Raw genomic sequence first — 26,875 nt, 5'->3', positions numbered from 1 at the left:
AATTTCTATTTACACAAGTCTTTTAAAATTTATCCAAATGAGTAAGAGTTCATTATCTTTTATTTCTGAGCTCTCTTAATATTTTTTGGTTCATTCCTGGGGTTTTTAAATAGTCAATATCTGCTAGTAGTGATTAATTTGTCTCATCTTGCTCATAGTTACACCTCATTTCTTTTTCTTATGTTATTGCATTAGCTAGAATATCCACTGTTCAGAACAATGTTAAATAATAATGGCAATAATGGACATCCTTGTATTCTTCCTGATTTTTAATTGGATTGCTTCTAGGCTTCTCTTCATTAAATATAATGTTAGCTATTAATATGAGAGAGATATTCCATTACATGAATTTTTGAAAAATAAATACTGATAAAAGCTCCATGATCTCATGTAAAATATAAGATATAATATAGATTATAACGCATATACTTCCTATATCTTATATTTGTGTCTTAGCTTGGTTTATTAGTTCTTAGAGATGCTGTAACAAAATGCCACAAATTGGGTGGCTTACAACAGAAATTTATTCTCTCACAGTTCCAGAGGCTAGAAGTCCAAAATCAATGTGCTAGCAGGATTAATTCCCTCTGGAGGCTCTGGGGGAGAATCTGTTTCATACCTCTCTCCTAGCTTCTGGTGGTTGCCAGCAATCCATGGCATTCCTTGGCTTGTAGATGCATCACTCCAATCTCTGCCTCCATCTTCACATTGCATTCTCTCTGTGTGTCCGTGTCTCTGTGTCCAAATTTTCCTTTTCTTACAAGGCTACCAGTCATATTGGATTTAAGGCCCACCCTAATCCAGTATGACCTCATCTTAATTTGATTATATCTGCAAATAAGGTCACATTGACAGGTCCCAGGTGGACAGGAATTTTTTCAGGACATTACCCAGTACGTGGGGTTCTCCAGAAGTAGACTCTGAGGTGAAGACTCATGTCCAAGTCATTTAGTTAGGAAGTGCTCCAGGGGAGGCCAGTAAGGGGGTGGGAGGGGGAAGAAGCCAAACAACGGGGTGATGACTGGTGAAGTTTCTTAGAGGAATGATGCTTCAATATGGTCAGGGAAGCTCTGATTTAAAAATTATGCCTCATATTTGTCCCAACCTGAGGCAAGGGAGCTGGGCTTTCACACTCTCAAACTAATCACAGGATAAGGGTTGCCTGGGGAGGTGTAAAATCCCAAGTACTTCTGTCTCTCTGCATGTGCAAGTAAAGTGCTCCAGTAACTTGAGGGAAATATTCCAAAGAAAAGTCAGAGTTGTAAGCTGTGAGAGGTAAAGCTCACCAAAGCCAGGCAAAGGGCACACAGAAACAGTAAGGGGTCCCGGGGGTCTGGTGGAGAATTGACCATGTCTGCTACAACAGGTGTGTCTCTTTTCGGTGTGTGTACACTTATCAGTCAAAAAGTGTCATCAAGTATATCCCTTATTTTTTCTGGAAATCTGCCAAGCCTACTCAGAGTAGCTTCTAGCACCCTTCCCTGGGTAAATCTTACATTAATTAACTTTCCTGTTTCCCTAATTTGGGTATCCTCTACAAACAAAGTATTGTAAACCCTACTTTAATGTACTCCAAAATCTGTAACTCTTTACATTTTATTATAACCCTGATCCTAGAAGTGTCCCAAAAAGCTTTAATATATGCAGTGACAAAAAATAGTCAGGTAGAAGTATTGGTAATAACAGGAGAACATCAGGAGGTGAAAGCAGACAGCTGAAGCAGCAGAGAGAGTAATGGAGACAGTGCGAGACAGACACTTTCTAATCAATCAAAGTGACAGATAAGGAGATGTCATGAGGCAAGAGAGATAGAAGCAAAGATTACACAAGTTCTGTTACACACCACACACACACACACACACACACACACACACAGGGAAGTAACAAACATACAAACAAATGAATCCACAAAACCCGAACTACAGAGTATGATGGGCCCAGTTTGGGCCTACGCTATAATCACTCTGGAATTTAGACATGTCTGGGGATTCACAAGAAGACTCTGAATGGAGGACTAAGGAGTAAGGAGTCTTGTAGGAAAGCACTCATCTGAAAAGATAAGAAAGTCAGGCTCTTCCTGCACCAGAAAAGAGGCACATTTTTTATATATACCTCATCTGTCACCAAACTGGTCCTTCAGCTGAGGACTGAGTCAAAGTTCAAAGGGAAGGAGACTGTGGGTAAAAATGGAATGACCCCACAAAAGGTGAAATGTGACAATGGGAGCACCAGGCAACTCTGCATGGGGATCCTTGTAATGAGTGACAGTAAGGGACTCTTCAGAGCAGATAGGCCTGGATGCATCTGTCTGCAGTGGGCGTGGCCTCAGATCAACACAGGGTTCTGGCGGCATCAGCAGGAAGTGGGTTTCAGGGGCCCCACAAATAAGAGAAGAGGTGGCAGCAATAGCAGGGGAAGTCATGAGGCTTTGGGAACATCAGAGACTGTGGTGCAGGCATCTCTCCAGAAAGCCGAGGACAGAGCAGGATGGGAGGAAGAGACTGGGTACTGTGTAGCCCATGTCCATGAACACATGTGAGACACTGCCTGGAAACAGCTGGGACTGGGTGGAGCAGACTTTAAAGGAGAGCAGGCTAGAGGTTCCTGTGTGAGTTAGGTCCTCCAAGAAGCAGACGCCAAGTCAGAATTAGATGTGCAAGGGATCAACTGAGGGCAATGCTTGTGAAGGAAAAAAAGAGGGAGCCAGTGAAGGCAGGGGGAGCCTTCAGATCATGTTGCACGTCTGACCCCTGCGAAGCATGAGTAGGTAGGAAGAGACTCAGACTGCAGGCCAGTTCTCAGAAGGTTTCAGCCAGGCTGATGGAGAGTCCTTGAGCCGACATCTCCCAGTTGAGAAGTCCCATCTTCCGCCATGCTCAGGAAATCCATCATGCTTAGTTGTTGGCTGGGAGCAGCTCACAGGAAACACATCTATGGTACATACATGACTGGTGATCCAGAGGGGCAGCAATTAGAGCCGTCAGACAATCGTGCTCTCGTGGCAGGAGATCTAAGCAGCTCATCTTCGTGGCCACCACCACCCCTTCTAGCAGATGGGGCCAGCACAGAGAAATAGCACTTGTTATATAGTCTGTGAAGCCACATTTTTAAGCTCAGACCTGTGTGATCTACATGGAGAAACTTGGGTTGCAAATGGTTACAAATTTTAAAACTCTTTGGAGCTTAAAAAGTTATACTCTTAGATATCTGAGTTCCTTTATCCAGAACTATGAATTATTCCCTGATGATGCCTGTTAACTGAGGTGTATCTGTTGTAGATAATACTAGAAGGCATCAAAGAAGTTTTGGAACTACAGACAATTTGTGCAGAGATGATCAGAATGAGATTTTCTGGCCTCAGAATATCAAAAGATAATAGATTGTTTGCATTTGTCTAAATGCACAGAGGGTTGGCTGGGGGGATAAAGGTGAGGATAAGCGAAGGAACCCAGGTAAAAGCGAGGAAATAACCGACATCTCCTGCTCCGGCTGCTCAGCTGTCTAAGGGATAGAAAAGCTGCTCTGCACGTCTAGGATTTCAGAACACTGGTGAGGAGGAGAAAGAGTTTAAGGGACTGCAAACCTGAGCCAATATGCATTTGCAATGATGTCGTTTGTCAAGACTGTCAGTTCAAGAACGATTTGCTCAGCTGGTGCTTCAGGCACATCAGGTTGAGCTTGTTTACCAACACACCATGCCTAGGGGTTACCCCTGAAAAGTGTAAGAGGTAAATATAGGACAGGGAAAAGGAAGTGAATAGACGGTGGCAACTTACTGAACTTGCTATGTCAAGAGGAAATGACAGCCAAAAACATAAATAGCATCACTATTAAAAAGTTTAGATAAGTTCACGCCTGACAAATCACTAGCTGTGATTTGGGGGTGCCCTTCCTTGGTCTTTTGTGAGTGACATCAGAGAGATTGTCCTGTTTGTCCCACAACAGTATCTACTGCAGCCTCTGTGAAAGCCAGATTTCTGGACCAGATGTACAATGGTTCTAATTTAATCATTCTCAAGTGAACGAATGGATGTGAGGAAATTCTAAGGCAGCTGCTAACTTCTGTGGGTGTGCTAAGCTTAGACCATCACACTTTTGTTGGTGTTGCAGGACTTCTCAACCGAGAAGACAATTTCGTGGGCACCACCCAGACGTCTTCATCTGCTTAGCTCTAGAGGCCCCTGGAGCCCACCTGCTTTCTGAGTTCCCTCTCACACAAGGTGTTGAACCAAAAGCTGGAGCCCCTGGAAGAACAGAGGATGTGGAAACCCTTTTCAAACAAGTGGTCCCAACCCACAGCAATGGAGCAGCTCCGGTGGAAGGAATGGTCGCGGGAGGATTGCAGAATGGGTGCAGACAGCAGGTGGCCTGTGCCCATCCTCCTTCTCTGTCCCCACTGAAGTCCCTGAGACCTCTCTTCAAGGCATGATTTGAGAACCACTGAGGCAAAGGAAATCACTGTATTTAGAGTTGGACTGGATGATCAGTGACACCTATCCAGTCCTAGGATCGCATGTTTGACTGGATGATTACAGAATGCCACACCACATATGGCAATCAGAGCTCTCTGGTGAATGTGGATGGACTTTTCTAACAGGCAGCATGGTGAGCTGGACAGGGCATGAGCTTTGGAGTCAGAAGACCTGGGTCCCAGTCTTGACTCTGACGCTTACTAGCTTTGTGACTTCGGCAAATAATTTCTCCAAATCTCAGTTTCCTGGCCTTTACGATGGGGAGAATAACATCTCCCTCAAAGAACCGTAGGGAAGGTGAAGTCAGATGCCCAGGTTGTCTCCGCCGAGATGGGACAGTCTTGCTCACACAAACGTTCTCCAGGAGCTCTTGTCTGGTTTTCTGACACCGTTTTGTACCTTGATTCCCAACATTCCCCTCAGGGCTCCTGTCTTAGCCACTTACTTTATACACACCATTCCAGCCCAATATCAGTGTTTCTTGGGACACAACCCTGATGTTCACCCCTTGAGTCAGCCTTCCACAACCATGAGTAAAAGTCATGTGGGCAGCCCTCAGACAGGCCTTGCAGGGCTCTGGCTGCTGGAGAGGGGGGCAGCAGGTGGGCCCCAAACTAAGGGCTCAGAGTCAGCCTCCTACTGGGACTGGGGTTCTGGGCCCTACCCAAGCTGATAGAACATGCAGAGAATTCACCTTCCATACTACAAAACCTTCTTCCAGTCCAATTCAGGCAGCCCAATTCCTCACTCCAAATAAGCATCTGTCCTGACCACAAGCCACTAGGGACAATCTTTAGGTCTGCAGAGGAGGGCATGCAGAGAGAAGATCAAACATTAGCCAGGACCTAAGCGTAAGAAGGCAGGTTGGGCTCACCCCAAATGAGTCCTGGCTGTATAGAACAATCTTCTGAAGGCACCAAGGAGAATCCATTCCAGCCATGAACATGGAAGGCAACAAGAGCTATAAGGAAGAAGGAATGGTGGCCTGAGAGTCAGGACACCTGGGGTCCTGTCTGGGCTCTGCTAGAATCCAGCTGTCACCATACTTCTTGACTTCCTCATCAGTAACTGAAAAGGTTGGAGGAAGTGATCCCATGGACCCCATAGGTTCATAGGAAAGAACCTATGAATACAGGGCTTGAGTTACAGGCGTTACTTATTCCCCAATTGCCCAGCCGTATGGGCACATGGGAAAGCAGGAGGAAAGCCAAACCTTCCAATCTGGTTTATTTGGGAGAAGAGACCCTCAGTTCTTAAGAAATTGAGCGGAAGCAACACCTCGTCCTTAGCACAATGTATGCTAAACAATACACCACTGATATCTATAACACATGTTCTTGTAATTCCTGATCCCAGCAGATAGGCTCCCTTCTGTTCGTTGTGAAGGAGTTAGCAGAAGCGAAAGGATGTGGGTAGCGAGTAATAGGAAAAGCAGGTTTGTCAAGCCCATCACTGTGGAAGCGGTAATTTAATCTGGGGAATGTCAGATAAGCAAACAAATCTGTTAATGGTAGGAAAAGGAGTCCAGCTCTGCCAATTTAGAAGAGATTGGGCCAGATATTAAAGAGCCTATTCCTCTTCAGAGGCCGTCATTTCTGTCTTCTTGCTGATAAAGGGGATGAGACAGGTGTTTAAATTTTACCTGGTGGTTGTAGCCGCATGTTCCAAATGTTGAGAAGCCTGACAGGAAACAAGAATAACAGAATTTAGCAGAAAGGAGGTGGGAAAACAAGAAGCAAGAATCCCAGTGATTCTGGAGGTGAGAATCCAGGCAGCCAGAACACATGCTGCCTTCTGGGCTCAACACGGCGGCCTTTGGGGCAGGAGGAGACCCTGGCCCATGGGGGACGCCACGGGGATCAGCCTCCACAATCCTCTTTGAGCCTGGGCCTTGTCTCTAGCTTATCGGAGGAATTTCACGGCAACCCAAACCCATTTTTACCGCCATCTGATCAAATCATTTGTGTGGAAATTCTTTATCTTCTGCGTGCCAAGTATGCATCTCGCTGTGCTTACTGTGTTTCAGCCTGTCTTCAGAAGATTTTTGGGTATTAGGGAACCAATGAATAATAATGATAATGATGATGATGATGATAACAACAACAACAATAATAATAATAGCTAAGTGCTGGAAACTCTCCAAGCACTTTAAGTATATTTTCTCGCTAAATGCTCACAAGAGCCCCCTGAGGTAAGTACTATTATTATCACTATTTTACATATAAGAAAACTAAAGCTCAAAGAGTTGAAGTCGTTTGCTCATGGTTACAAGGCCACTCAGTGGTGAAGCTGGAACTCCAACCCAGAACTGTTTGCACCCCAATCCACTTTCATATGCTTAGTTCATGTGCTATCCAACGCAGCCAACAGCAAGCAGGGGCATTTAATGAGCATTGACTAATACTCAGCTCTCTCAGGCACTTTCTATCAATAATCTCATTTAAATACTCACAGCAGCCCACATGTAGGTACCATTATTATCATTCTTTTTAAAATATTGTTATGATTACAGAAGAAGACAGTGAGGCTTGAGAGGTTCAGTAACTTGCCCGAGGTTACCTGGGGACTCAAGTAGCAGATTTTGGATGCAACCCTGGGCAGCCTAACTGGCAAGCTCATGCCACTAATCACTGAGTTACACTTGGAGAGTACCCTTCCAACTCTCACTGACCCGGGGGTACACATACTGTGTGTTGCCAATAATCTGAATTTCCAGGGTAAATCCTATCTATGCAGCAAGTTCAATTTTGTATTTTAATTGCTTAGGGACCTTCCCGCAGGAGTAACGTTTGGCACCTGGTTGACTGCCAACAGTACAGATCTTGGGGCACAAGAGTCCAGATCTCTCCCCTATTTCTGCCTGGGCTTGAATGGTGCACCACCAGTGATTTCCCAGGCAAGGGCAGTCCTCCTGTGTGAATGGAAGGATGATGAGCTTAGCCCAAACACAGGGAAATTTGTCTAATCCTTCCTGAAATCGATATGGTGCCAACTCCACACTTATTTTGCTCCTCTTTACCATCCTGCTGGGACGTGAGCCCTATCACTAGAAAGCGCCAACCTCCCAGAAGAATGCTGACTAAACTACGTTGAACCTCTGTGTCGCGGAGGGCTTTGAGATTTTCCAATGCTAGACCTCCATTTGACTGAAAGTCCTAACCTGTTCCAGGCTTCTTTCCCCAGTCACAGTACTGCCTCACCCCTTCCAGACCTCCTACACCTTTGAAAAGGCCCACTAAAGCGTTTCTAATGTGCACCTCCGTTTCCTGCAGCGAATCTGGGTGTGAGTTTCCTGGAGTCTTATCAGCATGAAGAATCTCGAGCCATTTCTGATGTAATCTGCCCACTTCCCAAATCCTCCTCATCAATCCATCATCATTTGATCCCAGATTAAGAAAATATCAGTTCTTCACACAAATGAATGCAGGGTGCTCCAAGGGTTTCATAATTTTCTTTGTCTTATCTCTTATATAACACATTATCCTTTGCCATTTGAGAAAGAAATGACTTTTGCATCCCTAATCTTTTGCTTATTGTTAATTGTTTTCGTCCCTTTGGATGCTTCAAAATGGCCATTTGCATCTTTCTTTCTATAACTGTGCTTTGTCTTTTTGAACCAGGACTTGGCCAAGTCAGTTCACTCTGAGCTTTAATTTCTTCACCTGTCAAGCAGTTGGATTAGATTAGGGCTAGCAACCTTTCTCTGTAAAGGGCCAGATAGTAAGTATTTTAGGTTTGTGGGCCATACGGTGTCATGGCAGCTGCTCAGCTCTGCCATTGCAGTGTGAAAGCAGCCATGGACAATACATAGACAAGTGAGCACAACTGTGTTCCAATAAAACTTTATTTATGGACACTGAAATTTAAATTTCATATAATTTTCACCTTTCATGAAATATTATTTTTTTACCAACCATGGAAAAATATCAAATTTCTGGCTTGCAGGATGTACAAAATCAGGCAGTGGGCCAGGTTTGGCCCCTGGACTAGATGATTCTAAATTTCTTCCTTATTCTAAGTATTATGACATTTCAGAACTAAAGGGAGCCTTAGAAGCCATCAAGTCCATGCCACAGAAGGAAAAAGTGACCCAGAAAGGCAAAGTGTCTGACCCACGCTCACACAGATGGCAGGTGAGTGGCAGTTCAGGATCATAATGTGAGTCTGTTGGCTCTCAGTCTGGGTCACACCCACCACTGTGTACCACCTCCAGTGTGTAAATACATATGCTGGGTTCCATTTATTAGCAGAATGAGATCATTTTAAAGAGTTACAAGTTTGGGGACCAGTCTGCCTGGAAACAGCATTTTATATATCCTTCTATTTAAATAAAAGCATGACCATGAACATTTTATTTGAATGAACGTATAAACTACTTGCTTCTATAAAATACTAAAGAATTTGTGTAGTCTGTGCTTTTTGGTGTTGTTATTATGACTAAGACCAAATCACACAATGGATTAAATCGACTCAGAGCAACTTACAGACATCCAACATTTGTGATGCTTGAACTAATAAACAAAGCAAATGTATCTAGACCATTTTCTTGGGTGAATTGGACTAAAGTACTAAACAGAAGAATAATCACACATATATGCACACACACAAAAGGAAAATTTTTGGTTTGTCTCTTCAAAGACTGGTAAAATTAGCACAAATAAATAAAAAACTACTCTAGACAAGCTGTGTACAGGACATGCCACCTGTACCCTCCAAGGAGCCCTACAAAATATTAGTGACAAAAGCTTTGTTTCTGTAGCAAGAATGAGTCAATCACAGTGCAGCCCACTTAAAATATGAGGCACTATTGTCAAATCTATCTGTCCTCATCCCAAAAGGACTGACCAGGCGATAAGGTAGATCATCGCAAAAGCCTGCATTCTGCTTTCCCTTTTCATCTGCTAAAAATGGATAAAGTGTTTTCCAGTTGTGTGTGTGTGTTTGTGTGTGTGTGTGTGTTGGGATGGGGACTGGGCAGCTGCTTTAAAAAGTCAGTGCTCTCCCTTCCTTTTTAGCGACCAGGAAATAGGAAGCAGAAGTTGGGATAAGAAGGAATTTCATAAAAAATAGCCCATAAAAACAAGTTTTAAGACGGTAGTGAGGGGAGGAGGAGGCGGCCCAGAAAGAGAAGACTGTTCCAGCAATTCCCATCTGGAACTTGGTTTATACTTCCTGAATCTTCACACTATCTCTGCAGCTTCTTGACTTCCAGGAGAGTCTTTGCCTTAGCAGCCAACTCTGGCAAGTATGTCTAGTGATCCAGGGAGAGGCATGATTGCAAAGAGAGAGATGAGAGATACCTCGAGCACCTTGTCAGATGGCCCACATCCCTCCATAGTCACCCTGTTGTGGATTGCAGGCTCACTCACGTTTCTGAAACCTTCCCTGAGCCTTTCTGCACTCACACCTGGGAAGAAGAAGAACTGGAAGTTCTAGCAGAAGCTAGAATGATGCACGTTCAGGTCTCTGCCTACCAGAGGCGAAGCTGACAACATCCCATAGTCAGGCCTTGGTGCTTCAAGCATTCAGCAAGATACACCAAAGCTCCCAGTCAAGAGGCTAGGTCCACTCTTATACGTGGAATGGGATCTTGCAGGTGATAAACCATTTCTCCCTGTTCCCTTAACCACACACAACCCACTCAGCACCTGGGAAGGAGAACCTGCCCAAGTCCACTCAGTCAGAAATCCTGGGCTTTCTCACTTCCTGCTCATCTGGCTCCATTCTTGGGCATATTTGTCTCCTATCCTCTCAAAGTCGTCTTCCTTTTCCTACCCATTTCTAGATCTGTGGACCTTTATTCATGTTTGTTTATTCATTTATTATTTATTCCTGCCACTAATATTGGGTGCTGCCGTGTGCAGGCATTGTGCTAACGCTGGGGATGTATGTGGTGGAGAGCAAGATACAGGAGATTCCTGTGCTTGGGACTTAAATTTTAGCAATGTAGAAGACAGTCGAGAAATAGTTCCCTAAGCACTTACATCCTTACCATGTGGTGAGTGCTATGAAGGACATTAGCTCACTGAATATTTATGAAGAACCTACTAGTGCCAGGCTGAGGGCACAATGGTGACCATAAAGAGACCGCATCCTTATGTTCATGGAAACCAACCATTATTCAAACAATCACCCTCACGAATGCTACAACTAGGATCTGAGTACGTAATGGGGGAATGTAGAGTCCTGGGAGTCAGGGAGGCTTTTGGGAGGAAATGGTGTTGAAGCAGAGACCTGACAGCTGAGTAGGAGGTGATGAGGCCCAGGGAACTCCTTTGGCTTCTCTGCCCTATACCCACTGGTGTGTGTGATTCCTGGAACCCCTCCATGGACGCGACTTCTGCACCTGCCTTCTGCCTGTACATGGACTTGCCAGGGAACCACCCAGACTAGTCCAAACCCTCCCCTGGGACTACACTAGGGCATCAGCCCACCTGGCCAGCATCCCCAGTGGTCCCTGACTGTAAGTAGCTGACCATCCGACTGTTTCAGCTTTGCTTACCACCTAGCACAGGGCCTGCATGTAGTAGCCACTCAGTAAATATTAATATTTGCTGTAAAGTAAGTAATTTCTGTTTCTTTGATAACTAGCTCTGGTCCTCTATGGGTGGGTGTCTCCCCTCACATTATTCTCACATTCCTTTGCTCTCTGGGGAGAACTTATTGCTAACATGCTTCTATCTGCCTTAGCTAATTACTACCCACAAACACAAAGCCGATAGCTAATTTCTATTTTAGCCTCTGGGGTGGATTCATTACTTTGATGAACTTAAACCCATAGCAGTCCATTCTTCCTTGGCCTCTGTTGGTACAGGCTAGAAGATTAAGCTGGAGGAATACATATGGTTTGACGGATTTGTAATAATAGGAAGCTCAGAGAGTGAGTGGTGCACGGGAACATGGCTGCTCGCTCACGGCAGAGCTGGGAGCACAAGTCCTCATTCCCCTTCACCATGCCCTCTTTTCAGTTCTCACTGGCCTGAGGCGTCGGCTGGGCTCAGCGAGCTAAGAAGCGTTGTGAGCCCAGGAACACAAAGTTCCTGTTCCAGGTCTTCTCCCAGGGGGTGTCTGAGCAAGGCACTTAGTGACCTGTTGTACCTCACCTGGAAAGAAGAGTCACAGGACAGCCATGAGCTGACCTCCCGGCGGGTGGAGGGGAATCCTCATTAAGGTAATTTGGAGGCACTTAGCAAAGATGAAGTTCAGGGTCAGTGCGCGGTGTGGTTCCTAATAAAACCTTTGGAGATTTTAGGAGGAGAGTTGTTGAGGAAGGGCGAGGTGCTCTAGAGAATGGACCGGGAGGGGACAAGGGAGGGCAGCGCCTGGCCCGGAGCCAGCCACCTGTGCTCACTGGGAGGACACGGCCCAGCCTTTTCGTCCATTTCACAGAGATTTCATGACAGTATTTCTGCAATGGGAACAGGCTGCAAGATCTGATTGTGCTTAAGTGGTCACCCAGTTCTCCTCTTGGGTTTTGTTGAGGGACTGTAATTCATGTCCCCAGCCAGCAGGTAGGTGTCTTCTTTGATGCGAACAACCACTCCCTTTGACGGCCTTCTCTGGTCCCAATTCTTCAGCTGACTCCTTCCTTCCTTTTACGGCCTCTCAGAAACTATCCAAACTGCTCAGGTGGAAGCTTTAGGAAAGAGAAGTTTTTTAAATTGTCTACATAAAATAGCCACATTTTAGAAATAAAATAGAGAAAATAAGGGGAAAACACACGTGACCCCATTAACCTAACACATTCTTACTATTACCATTTTGGTTTATTTTCCCCCATCTTTCTAAAATGCATTTTTTACAATGCCATAATAATCTGCATTAAAATCAGCATCCTATTTTGCTTTGTGTTTCTATCTAGTCTTCCTCCTAATCAATTTGAATGGCTAGATACTATTCATTGAAAGAATAGATCACATTTATCTGAGTTGTTTCTTATGGCTTCATATTTTCTTTTTAGCATTTTGTGTGTGTGTGTGTGTGTGTGTGTGTGTGTGTGTGTGTGTGAGGAAGATCAGCCCTGAGCTAATATCCGATGCCAATCCTCCTCTTTTTTGCTGAGGAAGATTGTCCCTGGGCTAACATCTGTGCCCATCTTCCTCTACTTTATATGGGACGCCGCTACAGTATGGCTTGACAAGTGGTGCATTGGTACGCGCGCCCAGGATCCCAACCTGTGAACCCCCGGCTGCCACAGCAGAGAGCGCGCACTTAACCACTGTGCCATCCGGCCGGCCTCTGGCTTCACATTTTCTTGCATCCAGTTTTTCCACTAGTGGAATGGCACTGGAAGGAACATTTTTGTACAAGATCCATGGCACAGTTCTAGAAAAGGGCCTGGGTCACATGGCAGAGTAGCTCTCTGCTAAAGGCTGGCTAAAATCAAGGATGCCTTCTGGGGTATCTGGACTGAGGCTAATTGCATTATCAATCAGGCAGTGCTCCATATCATAGATAAGACTCTTTCCTGGACCCTGGATTTGCAGAGTCACCAGGAATCTGTCTCATTTCTCATCTTTGCAAGCACCTGCTTCATACTCTCCCCACCTCTCTGAACACATGGTAGATAGAAAGTGGCCACTCCCTAGCTCCTAGGTTCAAACCACCATTCAAGAGACATTCTCAGATGAACCTCTGTCTCTTAATCCCTAGTCCAAATTCCAGGGTGAGGGAATCTGATGGCCCCATTTAGGCCTGGTATATCTCTCTTCTTTTCTGAGAAATGTAGGCAGAGAGGTAAAGTCATCTAGTACCCACTGGAGGCCTACCCTGTTACTATTATGGGTGATGTATCCCTGTCCCTATCCAAGGCCACCTCCTTCAATTGTGCCCTGCATCCTACTCCTCACCTTCTCAAGGACTGACTCCTGCAACTATCCCCTCCCTCTTTTGCATCTCAATCTCTCCCATTATTCATGTCATTTTGTTTGTTAGCAAACAAACATATTCTAGTATCTTTCAACTTAAAACAACAAACCTCTTTGGCCCCATGTCTTTCTCCATTTAACACCCAATCTCTCCACTCCTATTGCCTGATAAAAAAATCTCAAAAGACTTATCTGTACTGCTATCTCCATTTCCTCATCTTCCATTTTCTTCTCAGTCCCTTCAATTGGATTTGCATCTTTTCAATTCCACTAAAATTGCTCTGGTTGAGGTCACCAAGGCCTCTCTCTTGGCATGTCTCTATCCTCATCTAAGTCAACCTCTCAGGAATATTCCACACAGTTGACCACTCCTTTCTTAAAATATTCTCTTCTCTTGATTTGAGGATGCCATTTATAGTAGATGCTCTGGTGTGCTACCCAGATTTCCCCGGCAGGGCCAAGAAACCCCTTCTCCCAGATGTCAGGAGCATTGATGGTTGACATCTCAGGGCTCGGTCTATCTCCAGAAATTGCCCTCAGATGGGCAAACTGCCTTGCCCAAACTTATGCCCCTTCCCAGGGATAGCCCATATCCAAGGGCTGGTTAATGTGAGGGTGCAAAGGCCAGCCCCCTGCCTCGGTTTGAGACAACTCTCAAGGACCAGCCCAGCTCCAGAGCTCTCAGTTGGACTGGATGGGCTGAGGCTTCTGTTGCAACAGCATCACATTTGAATTTCCCCCTCTGCCCAATTTTATTTCCCTCACTTCCTTAGAGGTGGTCTTCCTGTGATCTTCCCGAATCTCCATCTCAGAATTTGTTTCCAGGGGACCTGACCCAGGATCACAAAGGCTCCTGGTTTTCCTCTTTCCTCATTTCCTGCCACCTGGATTTCTTACAATTTCATTCCTGTATGTCTTCATTCCTGATTTCTTTTCTGCTTCAACAACTTTAAAACACCTCTTTTTCTCTCTTCCCCTCACTCCTTCTGTCCTCTCCTTGGCCTTCTTGTTTTCTTGTTTGTCTTATCTGGTTGTTACACAGGTGCTTAACAGAGAACTGAGAAGATAGTGGTCTCACTAGAACTGTTTTCCTTAGAAATCACCACACTTGGCAATGGCTGTGTTGGAGTTTTCTGAAATCTACGGAAGAGGGAAATTTCAGCATGGATTTTATCCACGGGGTCAAATGACATGAACACAGCAGCAACTGATCCATTTATTCTTCATAATTAGTTAAGTAAACAGCACTTACCCATGGCTGCACACCTGAGGACCTGATATACAAATCAAACCAGCGCCGGTGAAATGATGTACTTAGTGTGATTTTGTTGTAAGCACATTTCATTCTGTCTCTTCATTCAGCTCTAAAATAAAGAATAAAAAGATCAAAGGTTTGGATTTGGAACAGCTGTAAATTTTCCAGTGGGGCAGAGAGAAATAGAACATTTTTTACAAAGAGCTTCACAACCTGAGGCATCAAAGGGAAACTGGCTTTCTGGACTGTTATGTATAGATGAGATCATCTAGAAAAGCAGAATATCTGTTACATAACATAGTGTCCACATCCTGCAGCACAGTACAAGTACATATACGACCGATGGGGATCTTAGTGTTGACACATGTCCCATGGTCATGTAAGATGTTAACATGAGGAAAAGCTGGGTGAAGAGTATAGGGGAGCTCTCTGCACTAGCTTTGCAACTTTTCTGTAAATCTAAAATTAAAAGTTTAAATAATACACAGTTGAATACGTGAGCCCAATTTGATTAGTAAGCTGTTAAGAGGAAGTTCCTCTGCGATGCTGAAATCAGGTATTTGGTGACTCCAGGCATTCGGAGTATAGCTATGAAAAATAAAATCAGAGAAGTGGTCTTTGAGCAGCTGAAAGCTCTCCAGAACTCGTAGGAAAGGCAGAGTCATCCTCAGGCCTGCTCACAGCGGCTGTGCACGAAGAGATTGAAAAGACTGGAAACTGCTGAGAAACACAGATGGCGGCCAGCAGTGCCAGAAGGAAAACTACCGGTAAATACACAGCTGGCTGGGGACACTTGGTGTAGGGGCAAACAGGATCACATACTTCAAGAAGCGTGACTGAATTATAATGCATTTCAGTGGATGGCAATCAGAATGATGTTCTTGGATGACAAAGAAAGGTTGAAGTTATTTTTGGCTCAGGCAGGAAATGCTTCTTAGAAGTTCCTACTCATGTCTTCTCACACACTCTCACCCAGGTGGAAATGCGGTGGAGAAGGAAGAGCAGGGCTGTGGGGCTAACACCCCATCCCATCTGACCTTGGTCAGATAGTGCAGAGAGCTCCCCTATCCCCTAATTCCCTCATCTTTTCGAGTCTTAGTTTCTCCATTTATAAAATGAGGATAATGATAAGTATCCTGCAAAGGTTGCAGTGAAGATTCTGTATTAGAATCTTTATACACGGTTAGCAAATGCCAGGCACTCAGTGGGTGAGAGGGGCTCAGGGCGGTAAGGAATGCACATCCGACTCTCTGGGATTTAGAGTCCTGCTGCTCAGATCCCCTCTCCAGCTGTGGCACTTTGGAGCTCCCTCTCCAATCTCTCTGAGCACAAGATGCATGATATGGGTCAGGTCAACGACTTTCTTAGGTCTCAGTGATCAAGGTGAAACTTACGGGGTGAACAGCAAAGAGGTTAGAGGCATCTTTGTGGCCTTGGCTTGACTTTGTGTCATCTTCTCTCTTCATTCTTTCTCCCCCTTGAAGTTCCCAGGAGGCTGGCAGAGTAGATGGGTCCAGGGCTGCCACTGCTTTCCAGCTCCAAGACGGCGGTGGGTTGCTCATGCCAGCTCTGCTCTGAGCCTTAAGGAGAAGTGCTCTTTCTGTAGATAGATTTTTTTTTTTTTTTGATTAATCATTCCTGACACTTTTCACCATAAGAGTAATATGATCCAGAGGGCTAAGATCAGGGGCCAAGGAGGCCATTAGTCTGGTTTTAACCAAGGCCAATTGGGCCTGCCCATTCTGGGAAAAAGAGTTCTCCCTGCTCCATGAAGTCCATCCTCATTCATCAGGGCCAAAGGCTCCAGGTGGTCATTTGGGGCCAATGCTTGAAACAAGATCTCATCTGCAGAGCTCCCTCAGAATCCTCGGCATAAGCAGCAAGTGGAGGGTTCTTTCATGACTAACACGGTCCCTAGAACCCCTCCAATCTGCAGGCGTTATTCGACTCCCTAAAGGGGTGATCTTTTACCTGCTCTGACTTTTAGGACCAGTCCTTATCCCTGGTCTGGGCTGAGCCCTGGCTTATCAGTGCTTCTATACTATCCTCTAAGCCTTGCCTCAAAGGACCTGGTCCCAGCCTCTTCCGTTATGTCTACAGTCCAATGCTGTGGTAAGAAATGTATACCCTATGCCTTAGAAAGATATCTGTTCAAAATGGCTCAATAGACAAGGATTGATGCTCAAGGAAGAAAGTACTGGATATCATGAAAATTCATGCACATGAATGTCTTATGGATCCAGACATAAATGAGCACACAGTCGCCAAGTATATTTTCCCTGACTGTGCTCAAATGAGTTGACAGTTTAGGAGACAGAGTTGTTCAAGTTCAGCCTGTCTGTCTTGAGGGCACCCATCTCTTCCCACCTCTCACTTTGCTATTGATTTCCTGAGTCCTTGCTCAGATGTCCCCCACCTTCCCTACCTCCCTCTGGGTCTTAGAACTGAGGAGACCAGACACTTCCCAACATACTTAAAACAAATTCTTAGTTGCCAGACTCTCATTTCTGATCACAAATGTATAGCAGCTTTTCAGGTCTAAACTTAAGATAATAATAACTCACAAGATTTTGTTGACAGCAGTGTCCTGGTTTGAACTGCACATAAAAAGAAGGTAACATTAGAACAAACTGAGCCATGAAGTTGGGAGTCTTGTTTTCTCTGGAACTGCTGATGTTCAGCTCACCTCCTTTATCAGGAGGAGGGGACAAGTTCCTATCATTTTACCTCCTTCCCTCTTCCCTGCCAGATCTATCCTTGTCAGTTCCCACATATCCTTGTCAGTTCCCACAGGCATCTCCTTGTTAGGTTAGTGGCTCCCTCACCCCCATCAGCTCTTTCATTTGCTCCTTTTCTGTCTGGCTCACCTTAACAGTGTGACCCTCGCCTCCCCTCCGAGCACAGTTGCTGAGACCTTCGGCCCGCAAGGATCCTTGGCCAACAGCCACCTCCCCTTGGTCAGTGTGCACAATAACAACTAGACTGGAAGGGGTGAGTGAATAGACTTGCTTTTTACTCTCCTTTAGAGGCAAGTATGGATAGTGATGCAGGGAGATGGAAATTCTATTTCCGCCAAGCAGTGGGCAATTGTCAGCACACATTGAAAAGGTGAACTCAGCGAAATGTTTTCGAACATCAAGCCCCACACATGTAAGATGAATCTACGGGAGAACCTAAGCAGAAGCAGGAAGAAATCATTTGTTTGTTGTTGTGAAGATGATTTTAAAAAAGGCAAAACTGAGAGGAGAACACATCTGTCTTTAACATTCCTTTCTTCACCTCGGTGCACCCCTTCTTCACCAGGTTCGGCTCTGGCTCAGTCCCTCCTGCCTGCAGGAAAGCTGGCCCTGGAAGCTCGTTTTCACTATGGGGACAGAGAACCCCAAACACATGGCAGTGCTTGAAACAGAAGAATGGGTTACTAATGGAGAATTTAAAAGATCCTAAGTGTTTATTTGTTTGAATTAAATACAGACCAAGGAGACAGGGACAAGACCTTGCCAGCCTACTTAATTATGCATGCTGGTGTCTTCCATGTGTCAAGCTGGCCCAGAGAAAGGGAACAGCTTAGACATGTGCAGAGACATTCTGGGGTACCAAATCATCAGGGTGAGACTTTCTGAACCCTTACCCATTTTCATCTGATTTCCCCAATCTTCAGATGTGTGGATGCCAAATAAAGGCAAGGTTCCAGGTGGTGGGGAGACAAACATGGCAAAGACACATCCCTGCCCTGCAGGGAGCAGACATACGTGTTCATTTTTTTGTGAACAGTTTCAGCAGGAAGAGCTCAAGACAGGACAACAGCAGGAAGGGCAGAGAGGGGGACTACCAGAGGAATAGGAATACAGGAGGGTCCTCTGCCCCAAGCCATCTCGGGCCAGGCTCAGGGGTCCACCAGGGTGGGAAGGTGGGGTTGGGTGAGACCCAGCTGGTCTCCTCTTCTTCTCTGGGGGGAGCATCTCTCAGGAAGGCCACTTTCCCACAAGCCTCTCCCATTTCACCACCTGAATTCTTGGGCCTCCGAGCCCCGAAGGCCTGCTGTGATTCTGCTGGGGCTACCTGACCCTCTCTTCAACACCTGAACTAAAGTTCTCTAGGAAGACACTAGGACATTTTTTAAGAATGTTCTACATGAAAGCTCAGTCAAATGGCAACTCCATCCTTCCAGTTGCTCAGGCTAAAACCTTGGGGTCATCCTTGACTTCTCCCCTTCTTTTTTTTTTTTTTGGTGAGGAAGATTGGCCCTGAGCTAACATCTGTGCCAGTCTTCCTCTATTTTGTATGTAGGATGCTGCCACAGCATGACTGACAAGTGGTGTAAGTCCGCGCCTGGGATTCTGGCCCGCAAATCCCAGGCCACTGAAATGGAGCACTCAAACTTAACCACTACACCACCAAGCCAGCCCCTCCTTCCCATCTCTTGAGACACCAAGTACACTTCTGCCTCAAAACCTTTGCCCTTGCTCTTCCCTCAGGGTAAGACATTCTCCCTCAGAAACGGATCCAGCTCCTTTCTCACTTCTTCATGCCTCTACTCCAATGGTGCCTAATCAGTGAGGCCCTCCCTCATCACCCCCAACACTGACCCTGCTGTCTTTTCTCTGTACCACTTATCATTATCTGACATGTGTCTTTGCTGGTTTGGTTTTGGTGATCTCACCCACGAGAATGCTAGCTCGATGAAGTCAGAGGCTTTGTCTGCTGATTTACTGCTGTGCCTCCAGAGCCATGGACAGGAGGTGCTCAGGAAACAGTTTTGAACAGCTGAGTGAATAGAAATTAATTGGGGCACTGTGAGGCACAGTGGGGGGGGGGTGGTAATCTAGATCTAGAACTCTGGTTTTCAAGCATTCCTTATCCCTGGAATCCTTTCTTTAAGTGAAACAAAAGGTTGAAGGAGGAGGCAGAGTTGGGGGACTGGAGGCCCATTCACGGGTCTCTCCTGTCACTCCTCAAGGAAGTCCCCAACATACCTTGGCTGAACCTACAGGGGTCTGAGGAGCGCTATGTGAAGACCAGTGATCTAGGAGATCATTTTAATATTGTGACTGTTTATAGTAGTTTAGAGGTTGTTTTGTCCTTTGGCTCTAATTTTGGGCATATATATGGGTTCTTTTAAGAGGTTCTCTGATTAAATACCTTTATCTCAAAAGAAGGTCACCCTCCTTCTGAGAAAATAGAGTTTGCTTTGTAGCGATCAACTTTATGGTGTGGTTTTCTGGAACACTATGTGGTAAAAAGCAGGGACTTCTTGTGATGGTATTTTGGCAAGGCATCATTGAACTAGAACCCAGGAGAAATGTTTACACTTGACTTTTTGATGATAGGTGAAGAGTAAGAAACCAAGGCATTCATTTTCCAACAAACTTTTATGAAGTGGCTGTCTTGTGCCAGGCATCTCTAGGTGCTAGAGATTCAGTCGAGAACTAGACAGACAGAGTCCCTGCCCCCTGGGAGCTTACATTTGAGAGGGCCAGGCAGATAGAAAACACATACACAGATAAACACATACACAGAATTGTTTATTTTTAGATAGTATTGCATGCTATAAAGAAAATTAATTAAGACTATTTTATAGAGAATGACTGGGGATTTCTCAATCACAGATTTATTCATTAATCAATTGTCAAGAGAATTAATAAAACTAATTTATGTATCACAAGGCTGAACAGTAAAATTTCATGTTCAGAATTATTTGTCCAGAAGAGCTGAAAGGTTAAATTATATCCCTTATGCTCATTTTTAAGAAGGAAAGGAGAGGAAATAGAAGGGAGAGAGGAAGAAAGGAGGAAGGAAAGAATAAACTATGTTCCAGAAAATTTTCTTGCAAGGTGGAAAAAATCCAATTAACCAAAGCATGCCACTCCCAAAGAATTCCAGCCAATGAAGGATTCATTGCACCAATTAAAGCTGTGTCCTATTACTTTGACTACTTAGATTGAAAATCTAGCAATAGTGCTTATATTTATTCATTTTTCCTGATTTTAAAAATCACCTTCTCTCTTTAATAGAGAAATCCTGGTGTGGTTTTTATAAATATTGTTTTGATTTCAAGTATGTCTCATTCCATAATCTAGTTCCTTTTGGGTTTACAAATGACATCCTAATCATCTGTGGTCTTTATATAACTGGAAAGAAATATGTCTGCAAAAGTGAAACATTTGTAAAAGTTACAATGTTTTGCAGATCAAAATTGATTCGCATTATTACTGACTTTGAAAACAGTTCAAGGCACTTACTAATTGCTTCCATTTTTCTTGATTGACTAATAAAAGGCAGAGGCATTGTTTTCAGAGTGAGTCCAGTTGAACTGAGTGTGACACAGGCAGGGCCCACATGATTTAGATGCAATTTCCTTCCCATGGATAAAGAGAGCTTTTAAAGCCAAGGATAAAGGATATGACCCTGAGCTTGGGGCAGGACTGAGATTTTTCCATAGCAAAATTTTTGTTATATTGGATTTCGTGGAGAAAACCAAGTGCTTGGTCAGAGTAGAGGCACTCTGGAATGTTCCTCCGTGTGGTGGCACCAATCTAGGCAGATATAAAATCAGAAGAGTGTAACCGGTAAGCTCTGGAGTGTTAAAATGTGGTTCCAGTGGAGATGCATGAGCCATGGTTGGGGATTGGTTCATCCTCTCCTCCACCATCAGACACCCACACGATAATTGCTAACTTTTGAGTGCACACTAGGTGCCATTTGTCATATTCCTTAGCTCGTGCAACTACTCTGCCAGGTGTGTACCATTATTATACCCATTTTGCAGATGTGGGAATTGAGGCCGAGTTGGATAATTTGGGCAATCTCACATACTAGTGGCTTAGGGAGTTAGGATTCCAACTGAGACCAGTGGTTCTAGAAGCTGCATTCAGAAACACTGCATGATGAAGGACTCTGCTTTAATCTCATCATATGTTGGAATTTCTTACAAAATTTTGTTAAAAGAGAAATAATCATCCTTTTGAATTATGATGTTAAAACAAACCACCTCCCCAAACCAGGTTTGAAGACCACCCACTTAGAGTAATTAGAACATCTCTACCTAGTGTGGCTGTACCTAGCGAAGAGGGGTGAATGGTAATCTCCACGAAGAGGTGAAGCCTTTGTCCTGGGGAAGGGGCTTAGAACCTTCTCACTGAGCCCAGACACCTGGGATAAAAAGGAGGAGACAATGGCAATAACCAATGACAACATCCATCATTTATTGAGTGCTTGCTATGTGCTAGGCATTAAGGCATTATGCTAGATATGTCACATGGATTATCTCAATTGATCCTTCCCCAAACCTTTTGAGGTCAGTACTACTGTTATTCGGAATTTTAAGAGGAGGAAACTCAGACTTAAGCCATGTGCCCTGCCCGAGGTCATGCAGGACTCCTAAGTGACAGGTATTTGAACCTTCATCTATTTGATTGCAGAGCCTGAGTCCTTAACCACTGAACAGCCCGAGGTCAAACCAAGCTGAATGTCACAAGGAGCTGGGGTCAGGTTAACTGCCTGAGTCAGAAACAGAAAGATATGAGCCTGCTAAGAAGAAACTGAATTAGGGGTACAGTAGTTTAGAATTTATTCATCAATCCATTGATCCATTCTATTATTCAACAAATATTTCTTGCAAGCTCCCTATTTGTTAAGCTAAGCTAGTTCCGCCCATGAGCTATTTAATTCGTTCAGCAAACATTTACTGACTGCTCCATCCAGAAGAGATAAAGATAAGTAAGTCCCTGTCCCCAGAGGCTCCAGACTAGCAGAGAAGTTGTGTTGACACATCTCTAAGAAAATAATCACCAACCCAAACAAACAAACCAAACCCCACCGAACCGGAGCCTTCCTCTCTGGACGGCTCCCTTCCCACTTCCAGAGCCTAGTGGGAGAGGGCGCTCCCCTCTTCCTGTGTGTGGGGGAAACTGGTTTCAGCGCTCCCGCTGTTGACGTATGCTGCCAAAGGGTGCGGATCTGTGGGGCACAGCACTTTTTTATTCATTTGTGAGTTTTGGATATCCAAAGGCAGACCCAGATCTTAGTTAGGGGGTGGAATGCAGACTGAAACTGCATAGGGAATTGACAGGAATTAGGGCTGGTCAGTGGAAAGAGGATGGGCGTATGTCGATGGGCTTCAGGGTGAGACAAGCCTCATAACAGGGCAGACCTGGAAGGGGGCTCCCTGAGAGCTGTAGCAGAAGGCAGGGAAAGGCTGGGGGAATTTTAGGACACTGCCGTTTGACACACACTTTGAAGTTGCTGCCTGTTATGCTTGACTGCAGTTTAACCCTTCCCTCCAAACTTTCAGTCAATATCTGATATTCTGGTGTTACTTGGGGGAAGGAGGGGTAAGGCTTGCTGTGAGAACCCAGGAGGCAGTAAGGAAGCTGGATGCAGACTGACCTGCAGGCCCAGGTAGGCTCAGAGACCTGAAGTGGGGAGCTCGACTTGCCGGGACAGAATACCAGACAGATAGGGCGTACTGAGGCTCAGGAATCAGGCCAGAGATGGGAGGGGGGACTCAGCTGCTACAGCAGCACTTCTGAGGTCTAGCTGACTGGGGTGACTCTGCAGACCCCACACTTGGGGGCACGGGGAGGCAACTGGGTCTGAAAATTAAGGACTTTGGTCAGTACGATACAGTAAGAGCTCAAAAAGAGATTTGCGGGGTGCTATGGAGCACGAAGTATGGGGCGGAGAGGGGAGAAGGCAGGAGCTTCAACAACCAAGGGCTTCCTGGATGAGACCGTGCCTAGGCTGGGCCTTGAAGGGTGAGAAGGGTAGCACCTCAGAGAAAGGTGGCATGTGAATTCTGGGCCCAATGGGAGAGAACAAAGGCGGTGGGCAAGGAACAGTAAGGTCTGTGGGAGCAGCTGGAAGCATCTTTGCATTGCTGATTCCAGGCAGGGGTATATGAGAGGCGAGAGGAGGCACAGGTAGAGGAGGCCAGGATGGGAAGGTGGGATGCATCCTGGGGAGACTGGTTATCCACCCACTGGCCCATGGCGCCTCAACAGTCTTCCACGATGGAGTTTTCACAGGCTCTGCTGAAATGGGAAAAATATGACAGCTGTCTAATTTAAAGGACTTTTTTCCCCCTGAAATTATGTTCTTTTTTTTACTCTTTGGTTACAATGACCTTTCTTTTATGAAAAGATGGTAATCGTTAAGTGGTCACTGTTTTGAATGCCTTCTTTGGCAAAAGCAGATGCTGACAGCTCTACGTGGCTCTCCAATATTATTTTATTTTATTTTACTATTTATTTTATTTTACTTTGCTTTACTTTACTTTCTTGTAAACTTCCCTATGGAATCCAGATGTTTGGAACCTGGGTCGAGGGAAATGGAGAGGCATTTAGCAAGAGAACGACACAGATTTGCATTTTGGAATGAAAAGCGGTCAGGGTGTGAGGGTGACTTCAGAGGGTGGGGCTGGTGGCAGGGAGATAAGGAGGCTGGAGCCACAGCCCAGGTGTGGAGGAGGTCTCAGCCAGGGATGGTAAGGGCAGGATGGAGAGGGCAAAGGCAAGAAATATGTGGGAGGTAAAGCTTAGAACCTGGCGGGCCTGCTTGCTCACCTCTCGATTCCTGGTGTCTAAGACGGTGCCTGGCCGAGCTGATGACCCGCACATGGTTGTCGAAGATGAATGAACTTGGAGGTTGATTGAACGTGGGAAGTGAGGGACAGAGAGGGCAGGTTAGTGATTCCTGGCTGTATGGCTGGGTGGATGGTGATGCCCACAGCCGAGACGGAGGAAAATAGGAAGAGAGGCAGGGTTGGGGGAGAGGAAAACTTCTGCTTCGGAGGTGTTGGGTGTTAAGGGCTATGGGACATACAGGCGGAGAGGCACAGCAGGCAGGCCCATCAGAGGCCTGAAGATCCGGCGAGAGGTCCAGGCTGGGGCTGAACTTGAGAACACTCCCTGACACCCCTTGGAGGTGAGGGAGAGGGAGGGAGGGCTACTACATGATGCTTAAGGAGCTCTCTGACATGACTATAACCCGGCAAGCTAAATTTTATTGAATATACCAGAACACATCAGTATAAGAAACACTTGTCATACTCAATGATGAAGTACAACGTGGTGACATTGTGTCATTGGTGACACATTGGGGCTTAGAGATTTCTACCACTACCACAGCTTCAGCTACCCAGAATCTTCTCTCTCCTCGATATCACCTGACATCCTGTAGCAACTTAAATGTATCCTATTTTTGCTTATTATGAAATTCAAATCTTGAATACACATGAAAGCTTTCCAAAAGATGAGAAGATATTTTAAATAATTAAATGTATACATCATAGGCTTTACCAGACACATAGTCTGAGCAGGTTAGAAAAAAAGTCTGGGACTGTCCTTTCCTCTCAAATTCAGACTCTGCAGGTTAACCTGGTATCTTCCTCTAGGTTGATGTGATATTTATTCTAACCTGCCTTTATTGCAAAAATTAGAGGGAAAAAAATAGATGAATGAATAAGCATTTGGGATGGGGATGAGGAAGGACACCTCCTTTGGGGCATTTGGTATTTGGCAGGCACTGTGCTGGGCACTTGAAATAGACTCTCATTTAATCTTCACCAGCGCACTGCTGGGCAGGACCATTAGTCCTTACAAACGAGGGAACCAAGGAGCAGAGAGGCTTCCAAACTTGTCCTCAGTCACATGCTCAGGAAAGCGGTCGAGATGGGATTCGAACTCAAATCTGTCTGGCTCTAAAGCCCTCAGAAAGGCCCAGCACATATTCTGATTTCCCATCTGCCATTTGCCCCAGGTCTTGTTAGGCAAGTCCAGGATCTGGAGAGAATTGTGCTTTGGGCTTATTAGGCCTTGATTTGAGAGGTTCCAGGACGGAATCCTCTCCCCAAATCCTCCACCATCATATTATCCTACTCTATTTGAGGAAAGAGGAGGAGAGGGAGAGAGAGAAGAAAATCAAGAAAATCTGACAGTTTCCTACCTGATAGCTCTTAGGAAGGAAGGCAATGCTCAGCCTACGAGGATACCTTCATTGTCATCAGGGCAGGAGACCCAGAGAGGGCATCCAGATCAGGGCAGAGGTGACCTGTCCAGGCAGGTGACCTGCTCACAGAGGTCACTGCAGGGACCTGGGGGGACCCCAGACAGTGATGGGGAGGCTCTGCCACCACTCAGCCTTGTGATCCAGCAGTCTTCACTCACTTAGCAAAAGACTAGGGGAGAGAAGGGGTTTTCGGAGGAGTTAAAATGAGGCTTGTGGCCAGCATTTGGGGAAATACTGAAAACCCGGGCTCTAATACAATAGGACCTGTTGCTGTAGGGCCTATTGATCTATCTCTTTAACAAATATTTTTTGAGTGCCAATTTTGTGACTGGCGCTGGGACCACTAGTGGTGAATAAAACAGACACAGGCTTTTGGCTTTGTGAAGTTCATAGTCTGGAGGAGAGGGCATAGATAACAAACAAATCCGTTATAAGACTATGAATTATAATTATTGCTCTGTGGCGGCAGGGGCGTCGCACCTCTGGGAGTTATGCATTCAAATCACAAACTCTGGGAGGCCATGTGGTGTGGGGTGAGGCACCCTGCAAGGCTGGCTGGAAAAGACAACTCTGTCAAAACCAGCTCGTGCTGCCTGAGCAATAACGTGGGACAGTCTGTGCTAAGAGATACTGCCTTGGAGGAAACAGAACGTGGCCTGAGAACACAGTATTTGGACCTTGAGGGAGGAAGCTTAGGATAGATGGAGGATCATGCTGCTCTTGGGCAGATATGGGAGAAGGCGGAATGTACATGAATACAAGGGTGGAAGCTGGCTTGTTGTTCAAGAATAGTCACTCCTGCCCTGCCACCTCCATGATAGGAGTATATTTGCCTGTCCCTTGACTTTGGGCTCAGCTATGTGACTTGCTTTGGTCAATGGGTTGCTAACAGATGTAACACAAACCCGGACAGTTGGGATTGCCTTTCTGCTCCTCTGCCATGGCCATGAAAAGAGCATCCCCGGATAGCTACTGCCCCTTCTGTCTGGGCCCCAGAGTGAACACACAGACCAAACCCAACCCACAAGAGAAGCCCAGCCCAGCTGGGGCTGGAGCTCAATGCAGTCGCTGCTGATCCAGAGTAGACGCTCACACTCAGGAGCGTGAGAATAAATGCTTGCTGTTTAAGTCGTTGAGTTTTGAGGTGGTTTGTTACACAACATTATGTGGCAATCACCCATTGATACAACCAGTAACAGTGCCAAAAGGTGGTTGGGAGAATTAACCCCCTCTTGCTCAAGCCACCCCAAAACAAACAAGGGAAGTGAAAACAA

At 45.5% G+C, this 26,875-nt stretch overlaps 1 long non-coding RNA gene across 1 annotated transcript in view; it reads right to left on the bottom strand.

The window, feature by feature from the left end:
• Window positions 1-8,298: 8,298 nt before the first annotated feature.
• The window catches only part of LOC147914005 (uncharacterized), a 33,604-nt gene continuing 15,027 nt past the window's right edge, over window positions 8,299-26,875 (bottom strand). Inside the window, exons 3-5 of the long non-coding RNA XR_015555974.1 lie at window positions 15,989-16,194; window positions 14,592-14,703; window positions 8,299-12,108 (exon numbers count right to left, since the gene is read on the bottom strand). This is a non-coding gene — a long non-coding RNA (uncharacterized LOC147914005). The remainder of the gene's footprint in view (window positions 12,109-14,591; window positions 14,704-15,988; window positions 16,195-26,875) is intronic.

The sequence above is a fragment of the Ceratotherium simum genome, chromosome 23 (genome assembly GCF_057802395.1).
Source record: "Ceratotherium simum simum isolate JZ-2026a chromosome 23, ASM5780239v1, whole genome shotgun sequence".
NCBI lineage: Eukaryota > Metazoa > Chordata > Mammalia > Perissodactyla > Rhinocerotidae > Ceratotherium > Ceratotherium simum.
This window is presented reverse-complemented; position numbering and strand designations above follow the sequence as displayed.